This window comes from Camelus dromedarius, chromosome X (assembly GCF_036321535.1).
Source record: "Camelus dromedarius isolate mCamDro1 chromosome X, mCamDro1.pat, whole genome shotgun sequence".
In the NCBI taxonomy this organism is placed as follows: domain Eukaryota; kingdom Metazoa; phylum Chordata; class Mammalia; order Artiodactyla; family Camelidae; genus Camelus; species Camelus dromedarius.
In genome coordinates this window covers 41,816,747-41,834,309 of record NC_087472.1, presented here as the reverse complement: position 1 = coordinate 41,834,309, position 17,563 = coordinate 41,816,747, and the positions used below count along the sequence as shown (strand labels likewise).

At 38.1% G+C, this 17,563-nt stretch overlaps 1 pseudogene; it reads left to right on the top strand.

The window, feature by feature from the left end:
- The first annotated feature begins 432 nt into the window (after positions 1–432).
- Positions 433–16,862, top strand: LOC135320257 (small ribosomal subunit protein eS25-like; annotated as a pseudogene).
- Positions 16,863–17,563: the final 701 nt, after the last annotated feature.

Here is a 17,563-nt window from a genome sequence, read left to right as displayed (position 1 = left end):
GCCCCTTGGCCACATCCCTTCTTAGTCTCCTTTAAGTTTCTCGGTGTTTCCTGCTCTTTAACTGTGATCCTGTCATATTTGATTATCATTTATGCTTATTGATTGTTAGGCTTTCTTGATCACTTCCCTGTATCTTCCTGTTAATTGTTAAGGGGCAATGAATGGACTGAATGTTTATCTCCACATGGTGGTGGTCTCACTGCTAGCAAAACAAGATACACATCAAATCCCATTTATAAATTCTGTAGTCAACTTTAGAATCTCATATGAGGTTTTACTACCTCTAGCTAACCCTTCTTTGCTCTTCCTGTCACTAGAAAGCCTATCCTTTTTTTCCTGATGCCCTCCATTGCAATTGTCCAGTCAACAGCCATTTAATCATTTTTGTCCCACTCCTGCTGGCCCTAGCTAATATGATGAAATGTAGTTGGGATGCACTGGGATCAATCAGCTAGTCGGGATCTTAATGCGAGCTGCTTGACCATTTACACAGCTTGCAGTCCTTATAACAACCTCCTTTTGTAAGGCCTCAGCCATTTCCTGTCCTCAGCTATGTTTAAGACATCTGCTGCTGCTCTTCACAGATGGTTTCAGGCTGCTAATACTTTCACCAAGAACACCAATGTCTAAAGTCTTTGCTGGACCCAGACAATGTTACAGGTGCTGGGTCCCTCCTTATGACAGTGCTGCAGGTGCCTGCACTGAGATTACTGATTACAATGAGTTGAATAATATTCTTCCCAAGTTTTGTCCATCCAGAACTTCAGAATGGGATCTTATTTTGAAATAGGGTACTTGAGGATGTGATTAAATTATGGATTGAAATGATATCATAGTGGGGTGAGGTGGGTTCTAAATCCAATGAAAGTGTCTATGGTGGAGGATACAGCTCAGTGGTAGAGTGTGTGCTTAGCATGCACAAGGTCCTAGGTTCAATCTTCAGTACCTATGTTAAAAATAAATAAACCTAATTACCTCCCCCCTAAAAAAATAATAAAAAATAAAAATAAATAAAAATTTAAAAAACCCAGTGAAAGTGTCTTTATAAGAGGTAGAAAAGAACACACAGAGGAGAAGGCCATGTGAAGATGGAGGCAGAGATCAGAGTCAAACTGTCACAAACCAGGAAGCACTAGGGGCCACCAGAAGCTGGAAGAGCCACCAAGTTTGTGGTAATCTGTTACGGTAGCCCTAGGAAACAAAGACACTGATTCTGCATCAAAGATACCATATCATATTACTGCCAAGACTCTTGGCACCAGTGCTGCTGATTCTTTGACTTTGAATGTCTCAAGGAGATTTACTCTTCTAACTGTTGCCTCCTTGCTAAAGGATTCAGACTTAAGACTCTTGGGCCCAGCCTAGAATACAATCTGATCTACATCATGTGATACTTAGAGCCTCTTTCCACTCTGTTCTCAAACACTGCTGTATTTCTAGAGTTGAACTTGTTCACCATGATTCTTCCCATGTAATTCTTTCCCAGAAGAATCCTTAGACCCTAGTGTAATATAAATGGATCCCTTGCTTTGCAGTCCCAACAACTGTGAAAATGTTCAAAATGTGCCCGACATTCCTGCTATATTCTTCCCATCTCTGTTACCTGTGAATACAACTTGTGTTGTCTCTTTCAAGAGTCTACCTCTACTCAACAATGAGCCCTTCTTCAAAAGATGGAGAAATTGATGCTTCTTCAGGTAATTCTTATTCAATACCAAGGCATGAGGAAAAGGAAGAGATGGAATCATCTGGTTGCCACTCTTAGTTGCTACTGTCCCTGTCTGGTGGCCCATGGTAGCCCATGGGGTCTGGAAGAGAGCTGCTGTTCAGTGCCTACTGAGGCCACGGTAATCATTCTATTGCTTCTATGCCACATTTGGGGCTTGAGTATAATTTGTGAGGTAGCTTATGGTCCTGTGTTAGACAACACATACCACAGCCATTTCCTCTCTGGAATCATGAGATATCACCATCCACATTGCGAAGCATCAGGGTGGAGGGCCCCCGTCTTCTTTGTTCTTATGATCTGATACTTTTTCATTTCTTCCCTCTGCAAGTGAAGGGGAAAATCAAGACAGTGGGGAATGCCTCTTTCTCCTCACCACTCACTTACTCTTAAGAATTCATCTAATTCTGCATACTTCTCCCATAGGGCTTGGCTGGGGAGCAGGTGGGGGTGTGGTTAACAGAATCAGTTTAAATATTTGTTAGAAAGCCTTACAGTGCCCTTGCAGCTATTTGTTACTTTCTTTAGAATGGGGTAGAGTGAAACTTCACATTTCTTATCTTCAGCTTTAGGATTTTCAGAAGCTGTGATTTAAAAGTCCTATGTAAAGTAAGGCAAAATTCCACCATTAAGTGCAGTCCTCCCCCTAAGCATAGGAGAAGTGCAGGCACTTCCTTGTCTCTTGTCTGTTACCCAAGGAAGATTCTGATTCCCAGGCTCAGGAGGGTCCTTTCTAGAACCCTGAAACACAGACCTACTGTGATTTTGGATAGATAGCATTGTGGGACAATGCCAAGGAAATCCTGTGCAGAGTATTGGGTAATGAGGACAATTTTTAAAAGGAGGGGTGGTGTTTTATTGTAAAATTGGATGAACCAAGGCTACATGCTTACATTTCCCCAGTTTTGGAACTGTCAGTCATTGTAAATAAATCAGGTGTTAGCACAGAATTCCAGAACAGGAACCAAGAGCTCCTGTGGCCCAAAATACCTAAAAATACCTTGGGGCCTTGCTAGGGATACATAAAGAAGGACAGGAGATTGGTACCAAACAAAGCAATAGACTGCTTTGAAAGTGGTCTGTTACTATGATGGGCCACTCTCCTCTTTTGTGGGAGTAATCTATACATGGAAGTGATTTCCAATAAGATTTTTAAAAAAAATGCATTCTGATCTTTTAGGATAAGCCTGGTCAATAGTGGATTAGGTCGTCAAAACCACAAAGGCAAGTCGCTGCATTCTGCCTTTGGGTGGGGTGGGAAGGATGGCTGTGAGTGTTTTCTGTTACGGGATGATGAAGTCGGCAGAACTGTCCTTTGTTATAATAGGCAGCAATCACAAAACTCACATGGGGATTTAGCACTTTTACATCTATTAAGCTAAAAGGGAGGCCCATATGACTTCTCCTACTTTGTAAGAAGATTCCGAGGAATAGAAGATATAGATCAAGCTGCTTATGTTGAGACTGAGGTGAAAGAAATTCAGTCTCACATGTGTCCAGGTCACCACATAGGAGAAGGCCTAGATCATAGTTCTATCTCCAAATAGAGTTCATTTCCCTTGAGTTTCTTCTGTGTCTACATTCTTTGTGCCTCTCATGAGTCAGAGATGATGCTATCCCTTCCATAAATTTAGGATGATCAAACCCTCGCTTCCTACCACACAGTCCAAAGGAACTTTATATTGGGGCTCTGTGTAGTCTTAATGTGCAGATGAAGGACATATTAATCCACATGTGTTGGAATATTTCTAGATTTCTTACTGCGATGGTTACAGGCATATCACAGTGGGATTCAGTCATGAGCCTATTGTCCAAGCATTCTTTGATTATGATTCTCAGAATGGCCTTGAGTCACTCAGCTTTATGATGTGCTGCTCCTCTTGTGCTCACTCCACATCCTGGGCAAATAGAGAAACACCCGGGTTGGTTCTCACCTGGAATTTCCTCTTCAACCTCTCCTACCCAAAATCCCAGAAGGTCTCCCAAATGAAAGTCATTTTGATTTATGTCTTGGTATTTCCTAGAATGATTGTTGGGGAATACATTGGAAGTAGGAGTTACTTTCTGATTTGCTCATCTCTTCTTATAAATTTTTACGAAGTGTGTGTAAGGAGTGCTGGTAAATAGCAATTCACAGCTGACTGCTGATATTCCTGTGCCATGTGTTAAAAGTAGCAAGAGATAGTCCTGAATAATGCCACACACTTCCTGCACACCTGTCAAATCAGGACCATTCCAGTAGCCAGTTGACTTCTTTCATTTCTACAACAGATTATAGAAATTCCAACCTGAGAGTCAAGATACAAGTTAGCTACCTAAAAGCCATTCTCTTCACTCTTCTTCCTGAATAACAGAACTTGATTCTTTCAGGAAGCAGGAAGAGATCTCTTTGTCTCAGGATAGATGGACCCCTAACCCAGCCCCAGGGGATAAACTAATTGCTCCAGTCGCTTGAATTCTGTTTTCTTCCATAAGTGATTTGTCTAGGATTGGGCCCAGACCTGAGCGAGTTCTGACCACTGAGATATAAATGGGAGTTTGGTAGGCCGTTTCTGGGAAGTCTTTGCTTGCTGGTAAAGGGGACAGGGCATAGGGGCAGGGCTTGCTGACACTGTCCCTTCCCCTTCTTGCAGCCTTAAACTAAAAAGAGAACCCTGTAGCTCTGTCAGCCATCTTAAAACCATGAGATGACAATCATGAGGATAAAAAAGCCAGTAGAACAGGAACAAAAAGACAGAGTTTGGCAGGGAAAGACAAATATTGTATCTTCTCTATTCTATGTGGAATCTTAAAAAAAAAGCTGAACTCACAAAAACAGAGAGTGGAATGGTGGTTACCAGGGGCCAGGAGGTGGGAGAATGGAAGAGATGTTGTTTAAGGGTGTACATGTTCAGGCAGTAGATAAATAAGTCCTGGGGATCTAACACACAGCATATGGATTACAGACAACAAAACTGTATTATCAACATTAAACTGACTAAGAGAGAAGATCTTAATTTTTCCCACCACTAGAAGAAATGGTAAGTATGTGACACAACAGACTGGCAATCATACTGCAATATAAATGTATCACATCAATATGTTGTACACCTTACACATATACAATGTTATACGTCAATTATGTCTCAACAATAACAAAAACAGAGTCTGAACCAACATTAGCAACTGCTTAGCTGTAGACCAGCAGATCTCAAATTTATTGGTCTTGGAACTCTTTACAGTTATACTCATTGTTGAGGGATGTTAATTTCTTAGTTTTGATAAATGTGTTATGGCTATGTAAGATGTTCATATTAGGGAAGCTGGATGAAGGGTAGACAGGAACTCTTTTATCTCTGCTACTCTTCTCTAAATCTAAAATTATTTCAAAGTAAAAAATTTAAAAAATTTATTGAAGACCCCCCAAAGGCTTTCACTTACGTGAAATACATCTATTGATATTTATCATATTATAAATAAAAAGGGAGTGATGTAAAATGAATTTTAATTAATTCATTTAAACACTAAAAATAATACCTATTACATATTGACATAAGTCACATATTTTCATAGACATTATATTTTCCAAAACAAAAGTAAATTTAGTTAGAAGACTAGTGATGTTTTACATTTCTGCAGATTTCTTTAATGTCTGGCATAATAAAAGACAGCTGGAATCTTGTCTTCTGCATTCAGTCTGTTGTGATATGTAGTTCTGGTTCAATTCTATGAAGAAAATCTACCCTCGCACAGGTATTTAGTTTGAAATAAAAAAAGTCTTTCAATGGCCTTTCCAGGTAATTGTAGACATTTCTCTTTGAGACTTCACTGAAATTCCAGAAGTAGTAGTTCAAAAAAAAGTTAGTTGCAACATGGAATCAGAAACTATATCAACGAGCTTTTCACACTCCTGCACATTAAAATCTATTTTTCCATCTTGCATTTTAATGGACCCTTTACCCACTCATGCTTTTGTAACATGATGTATTCATTTGTCATTTGGGAAATACTGGTTCACTGAGTTCTATCAACGACTTCCAATTGGTGACACATTTCATTATAGAATGTGAAAAAAAATTCACATTTTGGGGGCTAATACCTCCATTGATCTCATCAGAAAAGTCTGTAAGTTGGGAAGCTGACAAGCTCATGATGGCAGATATAAGTTTTTCAAAACTCTAATTTTCACTTGAAAGCACAAATGTTATTATTGGTAACAAATACTTTGAGTTGTTTTCCTTAAAATGACAGGCTCCCTTTGTTCATTTTCAAGAAAATGTCTGCCAAATACCCAAGTCTGTGTAACTGTAGTTTACCTGTCAGTCATTCTTTCAAGTAAAAATGATGCTTTTTTTTTTTAATTGAAGTACAGTGAGTTACAATATGTCAGTTTCTGGTGTACAGCAGTGTCCCGGTCATGTCAAGTAAAAATGATGCTTCTTTAAAAAAGCTCATTATTCAGTTGCACAAACTCTTTTTCTGGAGACAACCATTCAACTCCAGTACATAGCAGAAGTACTTTAGGTAACTTCCCATTTCATTCCTTAGAATATTAAGAAGATGAATACTCAAGGGTTGAGATTCAATAATTCACCTTTTTACTGCTTCTTCAAGGGCATTCTAAAGTAGAAGTGGCTTTTTTTCTTCTTCAATTGCATGGCAGTGAAGAATACAATGACTACTACTAGGACAGTTTGGCACCGCTCCCTTGATTTTTGCTAAGAAGCCAGCACTTTTAGCTTCTGTTGCTTTAGCACCAAAGATGCAATGTCAACAGCATGAAAAAGGCAAATAATATCTTAGAATTATTATTAAAATAGTTTTGATCTTTCAGGAACCTGAAAGGTCCCAGGAACGCACAGTGGTCCATGGACCACACTTTGAGAACTACAGTTAGACTAATGTGAGAAAAATAGACCCTTATTTACTTTAACCACTCTTAATTAGGCTTTCTGTTGTCTGCAAATAAATCATTCCTGATACATTCAGCGTAATATATTCTTGGCTATTCCTTAGTATTCAAAACATCCATGCTTTCACTTCTTCTTGAGGCAAAAAGATTACCTTTTTCAGCTGAGTCTCTTCTTGTGTGGAGCCAGAGATAGTTCACTTGTCAAAAACCTTTTGGCTTTTTCTTGACTGGCCCATGAGGGCTCTACTTCACTAAAGTCCTGAAACAAGGCTAGGCAGCTCTCACACTGCATGCAGTCAAACGGCTTTGAAATATTTCCCATGACCTAATTTCTGCAATAGGAATCCTAAATGATTAAATTGCAGAGCAGTAATTCTACTCATTTCCATAGCTATATTTAGAAAGTCTTCCTTGGCATTATTGCTGCCTCAGGCTAGAGAAGCTACTTGTCCCAAGAGAGTTGAGTCAGAAACAGGGACAAGCCATTGCCAAAGATGTGGCACTGGAGAACTTGGCCACAGGTACGTGACACAATTCAAGGTGAAGGAGAAAGAGAAAAGACCCAGGAATCAAGATTAGTGAGCTTCTCTCTGTTTCTATTCTGGGGACATATTGCAGCAAGAATGTTGGTTCCATTCTAATTTCTTTTATAGTTTGGTAGTGGGGAGGAAAGTGACTTACAGACTTCACTGCAGTCTGTAATTATAACACTTCACATCTGAATATGTTCTATGCGATAAAACCAGTAACACAGGGAGGGGTTTGAGAGATTTGGAAATAGAAAAATAAATTTGATCAGAGGTTAGCCACAAGCTAAAGGTTAGGAAAAATCTTTGTTTTATTAAAAAAACTGGGAGATTCCCATGCTCTGATATATTAGCCAGCAAAATGAAACCCTTTGGTAATGGAGAAATCATGTTTCAAATACCTAAACTGAATTGCATAGATTTTGATTTAAAAGATGTAATTTCTTAAGTCAGTCACAGAAAGACAAATACTGTGTCATTCCATTTATATGAAGTATCTAAAATAGTCAAATTCATAGAATCAAAGAGTGGAATGGTGGTTTCCAGGGACTGGTGGGAGGGGGAAATGGAGAATTACTAATCCATGGGTTTAAAGTTTCAGTCAAGCAACATAAATAAGGTCAAGAGACCTTCTGTACAACATTGCACCTATAGTCACAATAATGTATTGTGCACTTAAAAATTTGAGTGTAAGCCGGGGAGCATATAACTCAGGGATAGAGCACATACTTAGCGTGCATGAGGTCCTGAGTTAAATCCCCAGTACCTTTATTTAAAAAACAAATAATAAAATAAATAAATCCTAATTACCCCTGCACCACCAAAAAAGAATTGATGAGTATAGATCTTATGTTGTGTTCTTACCACAAGAAATTAAGATTTTTAAATAAATAAATACATAAAATAAAAGATACAATTTCTTACTAGGAATATAAGGGGACTTCCTGAACTAATAACTGGTATCTATGGAAAACTCACAGCTAATTTCATATTTAACAGTGAAAGACTGGATGCTTTTGTTCCAAGATCAGGAAAAAGACAAGTATGTCTACTCTTGTACTCAACATTGTACTGGAGATTGTATCCAGGGCAATAGAATAAGAAAAAGAAATAAAAAGCATTCATATTGGAAAAGAAGAAGAAAAACTATCTTTATTCATATATGACCTGATCTTATATGTAAAAAATCCTAAGGAATCTATTACCGAAAACTATCAGAATTATTAGATCAGCAAGATTGCAAGAAACAAGATTAATATTTTAAAAAATCAATTGTATTTCTATATACCTGCAGTGAAAAATCTGAAATGAAATAAAGAAATGATTGAATTTACAATAGCATCAAAAACAATAAACTACTTAGGAATAAATTTAACAAAATAAAATCAAAATTTAAACTCTGAAAACTACAAAGCACTGTTGAAAGAAACTACATATGTAAATAAATGGAAAAACATGTCTTGAGTTTGGATTGAAAGACTTAATATTGTGAAGCTGGTATACTCCCCCAATTGATCTACATATTCTATGCAATTCCTATCAGACTCCCAGCTGGCTTCTTTGTAGAAATTCATAAACTGATTCTAAAATTCATATGAAATTGCAAGGGACTCAGAATAGCCAAAATAATCTTGAAAAAGAAAAATGAGAGTTGTAGGACTCATACTTCCCAATATCAAAACTTGCTACAAAACAACAGTAATCAAAACATGGCGGTACTGGTATAAGGATAGACATAGATCAGTGGAATGAAATTGAGAGTCCAGAAATAAATCCACGTGTCTATGGTCAACTTATTTCAATAAGGGAGCCAAGACCATTCAATCGGGAAAAAAAAGGTGTTTTCAACAAATGGTGGTGCGACAACTAGTCTGACCCCTAGTTTATACCATATACAAAAATTAATTCAACATGGATCAGCAACCTAAATATAAGAGCTAAAACCATAGAGCTCCTGGAAGAAAACATAGGGGTATATCATGATATCCTTGGATTTGGCAATGGATTCTTTGATATGAAATGTAAAGCACAAGCAAGAAAAGAAAACATAGATAAATTATACTTCAACAAAATTAAAGACTTCTGCATCAAAGGACATTACCTAGAAAGTGAAAAGGCAGCCTATAGAAGGGGAGAAAATATTTGCAAATCATACATCTGATAAGAGTCTAGTATCCAAAATATATAAAGAACTCTTACAACTCAACAAGGAAAAGACAAATAACCCAATGGAAAATGGACAAAGGACTTAAAGTAAACATTTCTCCAAATAAGGTGCACAAATGGACAACAAGTACATGAAAAATCCTCATCATTAATCATTAGGAAAATTCAAATCAAAGCCACAATAAAGTGCTAGTTCACAACCAGTAGGATGGCTATAACTGAAAAAACAGAAAGTAGCAAGTGTTGGTGAGGATGTAGAGAAATTGGACATTGCTCCTGGGAATGTATCATGCTTTATCTGCTGCAGAAAAGTTTTTTTCCTAAAAAACTTAAACACAGAATTACCATATGGCCCTGAAATCCCATTCTTAGGTATAAAACAGGAATCACTAGGTGATCTAATTGCAGGAAATGATTTTCTCTCTTTCAGTGAATCTTACACTTGCCAGTGTTGCTGGAGATTATAGGTTCTTGTCTCATGCAGGAAAGAATTCAAGAGTGAGCAACAGTAAAGTGAAAGTAGATTTATGCAGAGGGATACACACTCCACAGAGTGTGGGCCATCTTAGAAGGCAAGAGAGGTGGCCCCAAGGTGTGGGGGTGGTTAGTTTTTATGGGCTGGGTAATTTCATATGGTGGCAAGTGGGAAGATTATTCCAACTATGTTGGGGAAGGGGTGGGGATTTCCAGAAATTGGGCCCCACCCACTTTTTGGCTTTTTATAGTCAGCCTGGGAACTGTCATGGCACCTGTAGGTGCATCATTTAGCATGCTAATGTATTACAATGAGCCTATAATGAGGCTCAAGGTCTACTGGAAGTCAAACCTTCTGCCACCTTTGGCCGAATTGGTTCTAATCAGTTCACGTCCTAACCTCAATTGCTGTGTTATTCTTTTAATGGTTGTGCCGTGCCCCCTTCCCTCCTGTCTCAGCAGCATATTAAAGATGCTGCTTGTTATTTGAAAATAAAATTATGGGAGTCCCAGTTTGCGTCTGTGTGTGGCTCACAAAGAATAGACGTATCTAGCACAGTGGCTGAATAAGCCTGATAAAAGTCTATGAGTTCTGAGGAGCCTTTTGCAAACACTCTTCCTGAGGGAAGAAGGATTTGGGAGTACAGTCTTAATCCTCTAATGGGTGCAGTGATACTGAGCAGAGGATAGTGGCTGTCATTTGTGTTGATCTACTGATCTCAGACCTAGTATGACTCAGGGTTAAGTCCTAAACTCTTAAGGCATTGGGGGTATAGGTATCATTGCATGGGTTCCCCTATTAACAGAGAGTAATAGTAGAGACAAATAAGAGCAAAGAATAGCGGTAGGTAGTCTGGTGGAAGTCCTGCTGCATTCAGTGGAAGCCGACTTGACTGGGAATCTACATGAGGGATACCTGGCAACCTTCCAGAAATACTTAGGGGAGGACCTTTGAAGAAACCTGAAGCCATGTGTCGTGCAGATGGGGGCATGAACAAATTGAGGTATTAACTATTTATGTCCAACCCACAGGCTGGTGAAGACTGAAGAAACAGGAAACATGGACACAGCTCCTAATCCTTCTGGAACAGCTGAACATGAGCTTAAGGAGGAAGTGACCTTTGACCCATGCTTTGAAAGAGTAAAGTGTTTACCATACTGAGAGAGGGTCTGAAGGGCATTTCAGATTAGAGCAGAGGGGATGTCCAAATACACAGATGTTCATTATGCCTATTCATGAGGAATTGTTTGCACAGACCAAAGGCTTTCCATTTTGTGGCCACACGACTACATACTTGATGGGCATCCTGCCATTTGACCATGGAAACCACTGAGAGCAGCTCAACTCTTTCTTAGAACTGTTGGAATTATTAATATATTAGAATGAAAAGGAACCACAGATGCCATCCACTCCCACTCTCCCTCCCTCTCAAGTGCAAGGGATAATTGCAAACTGATTAGCAAATTCCAAGGCTTATATACCACATATACAGCATTTGCTTTGTCATGTAAATTTAGAGGAGCTAAAAATCCCTGCAAGATTTAGAAGGCTGAAGGGATGCTAAAAAATCTGGTCAGCGGGTCATAAGTGTTTCTTTTGTTAATCCAATGGTCTAGTAATTCAACACACAATGGAGGACAGAAAATTACCTCTAATTCTTTGAAGTTCAGCTAGCATTTATACTTATGAGACAAAAGAAAATGGCAATGAGGGTGTGAATGCTTAATTGTTCATGTATCACATTGTTTAACTCTAGCATCTAAGTGTCACGATAGTGCCTATAAATTGAACACTGTGATTCTAAGTTAAATTATTTTGTGTCACTTTAAAACATTTGCTTCTTTCACATTGTCTCAAATAAGTGGCTGAATTTATTCATCAGAAAATTATACAAAGTAGAATTCACTTTTATACAGAAAAGTAAGATGACCTTGTGTTAGTGTGGTCAAATAACCTGGAGCAAGCACTGCATATGGTACCAAGTGTGATTTCTTTGAAAACTCAGGTCGGGAAAAAAAAAAAAGGGGGGCAACTTTAAAATTCAGTAAACAGATTAAAATAAAAACATAACATTTTTGTTTTTGCTTTCCAGTAGACTTCAACTATGGCAGTTTTTCAAAGGTTATAAATGAAAACATTGGTAACATATACAAAAACTTTAATACAGTTGACCTTTGAACAACATAGAGGTCAGCAGTGCTGACCCTCCACGCAGTTGAAAATTCATGTGTAACTTTATACTGGGCCATCTCTTATCCCAGGTTGCGACCTCTGGGGATTCAGCAAGGGGTGGATTGTGTAGTACTGTAGTACATATTTAGTGGAAAAAAATTGCATGTAAGTGGACCCACACAGTTCAAATTCATGTTGTTGAAGGGTCAACTGTACTTATATATGAAGGTTTGTGCATTATATTTAGGCTTTCCATCGTGAGATGAGCAAAACCACATTGTTATCAAAACTAAAACACCAAAAAAATTTCTCTGAAAGCTAAAATAGTTACTAATATTTCATTTTTCATATCTAAACAAGTCTTAGGTTCATAGAGTCATAATACCCAGATACTCTTTCATGATTGTCATGCACTGCAAGCAGTAAAATTACTTAAAATAAAATCTGTGTGTTATGCACACTGCAGTAAAACTCTTAATTAGCACCACCTATACAAAGAAGTGTTGGAGGATGTACAGTGTAAGGCCGTCCCTTTTAAAGGATTTATGATCTAGTTGAAGAGATAAGATACACACAAAATGTCCAACATATGACAGTACCCCTGTGTCAAATGAGTGTGACAGCCAGTAAGGGCTATAAGAACTCAGAGGAGGGTCTGAGATTTCTCTGTACATATGGCTTTGCAAGGCTAGAATTTCTAAAAAGTGTTCTCATTTTTTGTTATTGAGGTATAGTTGATTTACAATGTTGTGTTAACTTCTGGTGTACAGCTAAGTGATTCAGTTATACGTATATACACATATATATTCTTTTTCAAATTATTTTCCATTATAAGTTATTACAAGATATTGAATATAGTTGCCTGTGCTATACATTAGAACTTTGTTGTTTATCTATTTTATATGTAATAATTTGTATCTCCTAATCCCAAACTCCTAATTTATCCCCCCCTTCTCCCTTTGGTAATCGTAAGTTTGTTTTCTATGTCTGTGTCTATTTCTGGTTTGTAAATACATTCGTGTGGGGTTTTTTTCTTTTTTTTAGATTCCACATATAAGTGATGTCATACAATAGTTGTCTTTCTCTGACTTAGTTCACTTAATATGAAAATCTCTAGTCAAGCATTTTCTTTATACTGGGCAGTTTAGCTGCAATTAGAGCTGAAATATTCTTTGTTAGATGATAGTGAATTGGTTATTGCCTCCTAACTTGGGGATGGTTAATTATATCACTTGCGATTGTTTCATACTTTACTGAAAGCTGTAATCATATATATTTTCAATGATAGTATTTTCAAAAAATACATTTGGAACAAAGTTTAAAGAAATTAAAATACCTAAATATCGTATGGTCTTAATTTCTTAGCAGCTGTACATCTCTCTTTCTCTCTACTGTCTTTGGCATAAGAATTATCTTGAGCTGGTTATTTTTAAGAAATAGCTGACATGGGAAAACTCTGAAAACTGAGCAGAAGTTATCCTTTTGCAAGAGACATTTACAAAGGAAATCTCTATTTGTAAGGGTATTTCCCTCTCTGTACCAGGAAGAGAAGTATGACTAAACCTCTAGAAACTTATTAATGGCAAGGACTTAAATCTGCATAACAACTTTATGCTTGTTTACTGTGGTTTTCTGGGTCGCCTCCCAAAACTGACTCTCCCCACCCCCAACATCTTCTTTTGTGTTTAGCTGAAGACAGCGTTTAAAGTGAGAATTCTCACCATTTTGGAGAGTTAACTCAGTTCTGGGTCTCTCCCGTTTATACATGCTATTAAACTTCTGTTTGACTTTCTCTTGTTAATCTGTCTTTTTATTATAAGGGTATCTTGGCCAAGAACTTAGAAGGGTAGAGGAAAAATTGTTTTTCCTTCCCCACAGTATTTCCCTTGAAAACCTGGTTTTCTCTTAGTTTCAGTCAACAAGTGCCTTTCATTCCCTTTCACTCTTTTTGCTTGTAAAAAAAAAAAAAAAAAAACAAAAACAAAAAAACTGTCTGTTATTTAAACATGGCTTGACAGATAACAATAAGACAGATAACCATATGCAATCTTACCCCTGCTTTCTGTAGTGACTGTGCTCTTCCAGTCATAAGGAAGTCATTTTTCTTTTTCTTCACTAATTCAACAAGCATTTATTGAGCACTTACAATATACATCCAGCACTATACTAGATATTAAGGATATAACGGTAATCAATGTGAGTGTCATTTCCTCGTAGAAACCTTAACTCTCCCCTCAGATTAGGTTTTCTTCCTGTCATAGACTCTCAGTGCCCCCTGGACTTTTAAACTTCAGCTCTTGCACACTAAAGAATGTCCCTCCCCATCTGGTTCCACAAGAATGAAGTCACGAGCCACTGCAGTCGCTGACCTTCAACAAACCCTGAAAGGATTTCGGGGCAGAGATCGGGAATGAGGCACTCTGATCTCTGGGAAAAACCGGCAGAACAGGCCTTCAGAAAGATATTTTTAGGAGAAAATTTTGAGCCCAATTTCTTGCATCTTCTCACACCTAGGAAAGCACTAAAATCATTAATGGAGACATCTGTTCCTCATGACTAGCAGCAACCTTCTACTAAGATGCCTACTTGATTGCACGATCACCTCCACCAAAATCATACACATACTGACTTTCCCCCACTAACCCTTTGGAGCAGTTCCTCAGAGGTCTCTGAAGGGCTGTCTCCCAGGCTACGGTTCTCAGTAAGTCCCCAAATAAAATTGAACTCACAGCTTTCACATTGTGGGGTTTTTTTTTTTTTTTTCAGTCAACATACTCATCTCATTGTAATTAAATAATTATCCATGTAATTGTTTACTGTCTGTAACTCCACTAGACTAGATAATAAGCTTGATGAAGGCAGGACTACATCAGTGTTGTTCAGTAGCATATTCCCCATGGCCAGCATGGGGCCTGGAACATAGAAGTTGCCCAATGACCATTTTAAAAGAAAGAGGAAAAGGAGAAAGGAGGAGGGAAGAGGAAGGGAAGGAGGAAGAAAGGAAGGAAGGAAGGAAGGAGGAAGGGAGGGAGGGAGGGAAGGCAAGAAGATTGTATGTGGTTTAAGAAGAGAGTGGCTTCTCCCTGTTTATGGGAGTCAGAGGCACTAATTTCTGAGGTTTCTCTCTTCATCAGAATTACTGTTACTTTCTTCATCACTCCCTTTCTAACTAATAACGTGTATCTCTGGTTTCCAGACCCAGGAAGCTGTACTAGCACCAACCACTTTCAGACAATGACTATAACACTAACATGAAGTTTTAAAGTGACCTCAAGGGGGTGGGGGTATAGCTCAGTGGTAAAGCACATACTTAGCATGCACAAGGTCCTGGGTTCAATTCCCAATACCTCCGTTTAAAAAATAATGAAAATAAAGTGAACTTAATACCATACAACCCCACTGGTTTTAATATGGGGCCTCCTGAATGCAGTTCCATATTCATCCCAAACTCCCTCACTCTCTAGTGAAACCATTTTTATTGTATCTGCATCTATGCCTGTACCTCTACCTTGGTGATGGAGAACGTAGAAAAGAAACATCAAAATTAGATCCCTTAGGTCATTTGTAAATGCACTTTTCCACTCAATCTGTCCTCCATTCCCACAGGTAATTAGGAGTTGCTTGTATAAAGTTATTGTCATCCATCTCAGAGAGATTCATACAAACAAAACTAACAGTTCCCTTCTCTCCTAGTTAATGCCTGCAGTCAGAGGTTTTCTACATTAATATGAAAGAGAAAGGAGACAAGACAAAATCAGTCTTCTTAGAGGCTTCAACAGCAATCTAGCCTCTTTCAAATATCAAACAGCAACTCCCCTCTCCATACTTCAAAAGATTAATATAGCATTTGAAATTATCTTTTCATTCTACTTTTATTATAATGCTCCAATTTTAAGTTACTATAGTAACCACTTTGGATTTGAGTGAAAGCTTCATTACTGTCACTTTAATTGTTTGGTTTTGTTTTCTACTCTAGCTACATTGGAGTTTAAAAAAATGGAAAATGGATTTATCTTTTACTATTCTCTAAATATTATGGAACACAAAGACAATTCAGACAATGATTCTGTGTAACTATTATTGGAAATATCTGTTTATATACCAATCATTGATGTCTGTTTTAGAAATATCTGTTGTTGTACTAAAGCAGACCATTGTTCTGCATAATTAAATGTGAATGCTAGTAAATAATTTTCAACACTCCACTAAAAAGCATACAACATGCAACTACTTCTGTGATAATTATTAAAGAACATTGATTTTTGGCTTAAATTGAGAAATATAAAAATAGTGGTCATGACACTTATATCATAACACAATTTGTGCATTAGGAGAGAGGACCCCATAATGGGTTAGTCTGATTTTGTCATAATATTCATCAAAATTACCACTTAATGTAACTGAAGTTGTCCATGTCTGATTTCTTTTTATTTCCTATGCATCTAATTATCTTCAACTAACTTCACTAGTTATTGCCCTTAAAAAACTTTGTGGCCTTTTTGTCCAACATCTTAGTGAGGCGGCAGTAGTAGCAGCTGCTCTCTGAGCATCACTATACCTCTCAAGGACGACAAGAAGAAGAAAGATGGCGGAAAGTTGGCCAGGAAAGACAAAGACCCAGGGAACAAATCTGGAGGCAAGGCCAAAAAGAACTGGGCCAAAGGCAAAGTTCAGGACAAACTCAGTAATGTAGGTTTGTTTGACAAAGCAACATATGACAAACTCTGTAAGGATGTTCTCAACTATAAGCTTATAATCCTAGCTGTCATCTCTCAGAGACAAGACTTGTGGTTTCTTGGCCAGGGCAGCCCTTCAGGAGCTCCTTAGTAAAGGACTTACTAAACTGGTTTCAAACTATAGAGCTACGTAATTTACACCAGAAACACCAAGGGTGAAGATGCATGAACAGGTCCCATCAACTCATCAACTGTACATTTTGAAAAAGAAAACTTTATTCAATCAAAAAAAAAGTGTTTGTGGAGATTCCCCAAGGCTTGTAATAAGTGTGCTTTCCCCTTTCTGGCTGACATTTGGGGGCTCTACAGGTTGGGGATTGCTTCAAACCAAATTCATTGACCTTCTGTGCTATGTGTTCCCGGGGTACAACTCTGGATGAGGGCAGGTCTGTGGCCACACCTTCTCAGGAGCATTTTACCCCCCTTCCTTTTCCTCTTCCTGCTCTACTTAGATCCAGAGAAGCCTTCCCTCTGGGTCTTTGGGGTTGGGAGGATCAAGAGGTGGCCGATTAGTTCTGGTTCATCCCAATCCTGAGACTGTAGCCCTTTGGGATTCAGCTTCATATAGGAAAAAGTATCCCGTAAGGGTCTTTACCTTGAATGTGCTCTGGGCCTTGACTTCCGTCACTCTTACCCCTCCAATGTTTTCAAGGTAAAAGCAACTTCGGTGTTCAAATAATCCTCTAGGCCTCTTTGGGTTCAAGCTTTCCCTCAAAATTGGCCTGCTAGGGCTACACTATCTTTTCAACTCCTAAGTGCTTTTAAGATGATTTATTGAGTTGTTTTCAGCCAGAGGGGCCGATGCAAATAACCCACTACCTCACCTGCCCTTATGGGAAATAGCTATTACACTTTTATTGTATAAAATTA